The sequence below is a fragment of the Rhincodon typus genome, chromosome 19 (genome assembly GCF_021869965.1).
Source record: "Rhincodon typus isolate 14 chromosome 19, sRhiTyp1.1, whole genome shotgun sequence".
In the NCBI taxonomy this organism is placed as follows: domain Eukaryota; kingdom Metazoa; phylum Chordata; class Chondrichthyes; order Orectolobiformes; family Rhincodontidae; genus Rhincodon; species Rhincodon typus.
Window position 1 is genome coordinate 30,696,243 of NC_063350.1, and position 5,101 is coordinate 30,701,343.

Genomic DNA, 5,101 nt, shown 5'->3' on the forward strand with positions numbered 1-5,101 from the left:
ATGGTTGACATGTTTGATGTCCTCCCTGCTCCAAGTGACTTAATTTATAGTCTTGCATCACCAGGGGGTTTCTGTTCTTTTTCTATGTTACAGTGGAATGAATTTTTACCATGACCAACAAATCTTCAGCTAAAATACTTTCTCAATTGAAAGGAATTGAAGTTGATACAGAATGGGAACATCTCATCTCGCAATTTTCTCTTCATCATATTTTCTTTCAATCTGATTTCATCAATTTTCTTTTTGTAAATTCAAGACATATATGTCCATTAATATGGTTAATGACGGGTCTGCAAAGCTGTTTGATTCTCTCCACAGCCACATGATGGAGATATTCAGTTAGCTGAAGGGCACATGCCACGGTATTTTCATGAATTAGTCTGTTACAAATCGTGCAGAGCAGGAAAATTTAAGCTTTTTGATTGTGGTTTGTACAGGTATGTATTGGCCACACAATGTATAAAACCATGTTCACATTCATATGTTTGTGTTTAAAGTTGTGGTTGCTAATAGCTCTTGGTGTTATGATCCACATTTTATTTGGATAACACCAAAATCAACTATGTTCAAACCTGTGCTCCAAGACCACAAAATTCAAGCAAGGGAAAAAAGTAAATAGGAAAATATAAATACAGAGTTTAGTTGCCAGGTTTGGGGTGGTGTAACTTGATGCTAGTTGGGACTTTGTGACCTCGGGTGGCAGGAGTGTGGCTTGAGTAGGGCACTGGATAGCTCAGGGTCTCTGAGTAACTGTTGATCTAAGGACTACAAAGCAGTGTCGTGAAAGCTTCGCTGCATTTGATATGGAGTAATTACAAATAAAAATGTTTTTAACTTGATATAGGAATACTTTGGTCCAGCCAAATACAGATAAATTTGAGTGATGTGGATTTTTTCGTAGAAAGTTCCAAACAATATATAGCTTAAAACTAGACTAATCTGAAACTGTATTTTCCTTGACTATCTTTTCACTCGCTTTAAATAATAATTATAATGTTAATACTGATTGACAGTATTCATTGAATCTAATGGCTTACTCCTGTACAAAATTATTGTGAATTCACTGAATCACAGAAGTATTACATTTCTGATGGTGACCATTTGGCCCATCGTTCTGTGCAGGCTTTCCAAGTAAGAAACTACTTACTGCCATTCTCCTTCCACCTCCCCATTACTCTGAACATTGTTTCTTTTCAAATAACTTTCAAATTCCTTTTTGAATGTCTTGATTGAACCCACCTCCACCATACTATCTGGCAGTGTGTTCAAGCTTTATTTTTAACAGTGGAAAACTCGAAGATCATTAAGAGATTTGTCTAAATTAAATCATGTGCCACTGTGTTTAGTTCATAATGTAATGTTATATTCACAACTAGTGGCATTGTGGAATTTGGACCCTCTAGGAATTGCCAACCCTCTAGGAATAGTCTAGAGTCTCCAGAATTGAAGAGGCAACACAGGAGAGAAGTCAGAGACAGTTATAGAGTCACAGAGCCATATAGCACGGAAATAGACCCTTCAGTCTAACCAATCCGTGCCAACCATATTTCCAAACTAAACTAGTCTCACCTTTCTGCGCTTGGCCCAATCCCTCCAAACATTTCCTATTCATGTACTTATCCAAATGTCTTTTAAATGTTGTAATTGTATCCACATCTAACACTTCCTCTGGAAGTTCATTCCATGCACAAACTACTCTGTGTAAAGCAAACAGTACGTTTTTCACCTTTTTGATTTTTTTTATTAATTGGTTATGAATGAACTGCAGGCAGGCTAAAATAAAATTTGACTGGGTGGGGTATTTGGAGGAGTGGGAGGGTGGGGTGGAGGCTCATTTAACCAGATTTGGCAGCATCACGATTCAACATTTGTACTGCACAATAGATCAACAATACAGATTAATTTTATTCTCTTAGAGACAGAAGATGCTGGAATCCAATGTAGACAAACAGGTGGCTGGAAGAACACAGCAGGCCAGGCAGCATCTGGAGGAAAGCAGCAGTCAATGTTTCAGTTATTACCCTTCTTCAGTCCTAATTGTCTAATCATATTCTCTGATTAGAAGCTGGGAGCGTTAATCTACAAACAGTACAAAATGAAATATTATGGATGCTGGAAGTCTGCAATAAAACACAGAAAAAGTTGGAAATACTCATTAGGTCAGGCAGCATCTATGGAAGGAGAAACAAGTGAACAGAGTGTTATCAGACCTGAAATGTTTTAAGCAAATAAAAGGAAGAAGATTGAAAAAGACCAAAAAGGAACGGCTGTGCTAGAGGAGAAGATGGGATAGATTAAATAAAGAAAGATCTTTGGTGTAGAGCCTAAAGTGGCGATAATGGGACAAATAAAGAAACAGAAAACGTGTTGAGAACAGGTGTGAATGGTAGAATGATAATTGCCATCCTGAAGCAAAAAAGTAAGAAAAACAAGACAAAACCTAAACCTGTAATGAGAAGGGAAACATACTGTGGGAGGAGAGATTACTCTGTAGTTAATGACTTCTGAACTCAATAATAAAGCACATAATCAAACAATTAAGTTCTAGCTTGTGATGAGTTTCATTGAAACACTAGAGTCCACGCATGTAGTGATTGCTGTCAGAACAAGCTGGAGAATTATAATTACAGGCAACTGGACTTTCAAGTTTACTTATGTGGACTGAATAGGCTTGTCAATCCTTTTGGAATGCCCAGAAATCTACTGGAATTGCTGTCAATCTACCCGTAGCTTTAAAAAGTAGTCTGGCCAAATTTTATGAGGTGAAGGGGTCACTTTGTGCTTAGAAAATCTCAGGTCAGCGAACATGGTCAAGATTTGAGGATGCACTGTGGGAGGGAGTGGGTTCACCAACAGGGACAGGCCTAGCTGGGCCAATAGGGCAGAGCCACCGCTCCAAGTCACTGTTATGCTGTGGACTCAACGGGTGCACTGAACACTTCCAGTCGCTGCAAATAGTGTGCAGATGGAATGCATGGCTCTAGGAGTTTATGCTAAAGTACAGGTACAAGATTAAAACAGTTCAATGTTGTCATTTTAAGCAAGGAGAATTTAAAATTGATTGGTCAGAGGTGAGACAGACAGACAGCTTTCTGTATGTTTGCTGAATCTACCTGCCATCTGACATCACATTATTGCCAAATTAATGCTGTCATATCTCAGTCACCATAATGTAAGTATTTTGTTTTCTAATATTGAGATGTTGAACATAGCTTGTGTTGGAAGCCAGAATAAAATGTTAGTCCCTGAGGTGGCTGTTATGAGGGACTGAAAGGAGAAGCCAAAATGGGATATACATATCGTCAAACTGAATCTGGGTGCTCATCCAAGGGAAGTGACATGTTAATGTGGGGTCAATGAGAAATTGGGCAATTTACCACATGGGTCACGCTGCCAGTTTTCTGTGGCATCACTTCCGCCAATGTTTTTGGAATATGTCCAGCCTGACTTGGCAAGCCTGTGACTTAATAATGGTTTTCCAAAAAGAAATCCAAAGTTTTGTAACCCTCTGAGTAAAGACAAATTTCTCTTTATCACAGTCTTTAATGGGCTTCCCCTTATCCTGAAGTTATGTCCACATAAATCAGCAGCACGTCTATTCAGAAATAAGATGTCAGCCGTTATGTGAGAATTCATCAGGCGGAAATATTAATGCTGAGAGTTAGTGATGATTTGAATTGGGGAGTAATATTGAAACCTGATAAGAAACTATGCATGGTGAATTGAAATATCTAAAGAATGCTTTGCATAGGAAGAAATTAAAAACCTAAACCATGGTATTATTCACACTCCAAGAATTTGGCAGCACATGATGAGACAATGACACTTAAGAGAGATTTTCTATGTACTTGATTGTTTAAAAATTGTAAAAATTGAAGTGGATGAAAACAATGTGTACTATTAAGTTATGATTGACAAAGCAATATTTTGTATATGCTTTCACTAACTGAAACATTGCAATAATATTTTCAAGGTGCCATGCCTTTCATTCTCCTCTATCTTGCACATATTTAGATGATTATTTTACTGATAAACTATAATGGCTCCAATTCTAATGTTCAGAGTTGAGAATTGGCTTTGCACAATGATAAAGATTTGTCTTCTATTTCTACATACACTTTGTTCCCAGCTATTCATTTGAAAACTGCACCTACAAAATATCACAATCTTCGTAAAAGATATTATATCACTCATGATATTAATTTACACTGTTTGAAAATCTTAATCATACTTAACCTCTGTCTTACTTCATTCTCATCCAATCAAAATGTGTCTAACTTATTTGGGTATTTAGAATTTCTAAATGAAGTTGCATGCAATTATTTAATATTTCAATGAGTAACTCCAAGGGAAATATTTTCTTTCTGCTTTTTTTCCATTTTAACTCAACTATTCCTTCATGCATTTATTCTTTCTTAGGATTTGGGTCCATCCCAAATTGCCCTTGAGTTGAGTGGCCTGCCAGGCCATGTCATAGAGCAGTTAAGAGTCAACCGTGTTATTGTGGATTTGGAGTCACATGTCAATGAGGTGAAAATGGTAGGTTTCTTTCTCTAAAGGACATAAAGAGAGCCAGATGAGGGTTTTTGCAACATTTGGTGATAACTTCATGGCCACTATTGTTGAGACTAACTTTGAAATCCAGGTTTCCTTTATTAATTCACTCTAAACTCCACCAGCTATTGTGATGGAATATAAACTGATGTTCCCAGATCATTCTTCTGTACCTCTGAATTACTAACCAAGTAACACCTTACACTGCCCATCTCTCCTTAATAACATAAATCAATTGAATGTAAATGTACAGATTTGGTATTTGAATGTGAATCAACTTTAATTAACAGTGAGTTAAAGCCAAGTGTAATAACATGAGGTAAGATTTTACAATAACATCTCACAGCCATGGAACCATTCCAAAAGATCAATTACAAAGTGTAATAAAATACTACCATAGGTGATACATATTGAGGTTAAATTTTTTTTTTGGCCAATGAATATATTTGATTAGTTTAGTCACGTTCTGAGGAAGGTTCACCAGACCGGAAAAGTTAACTCTGATTTTTTCTTCACAGATGCTGCCAGACCTGCTGAGCTTTTCCAG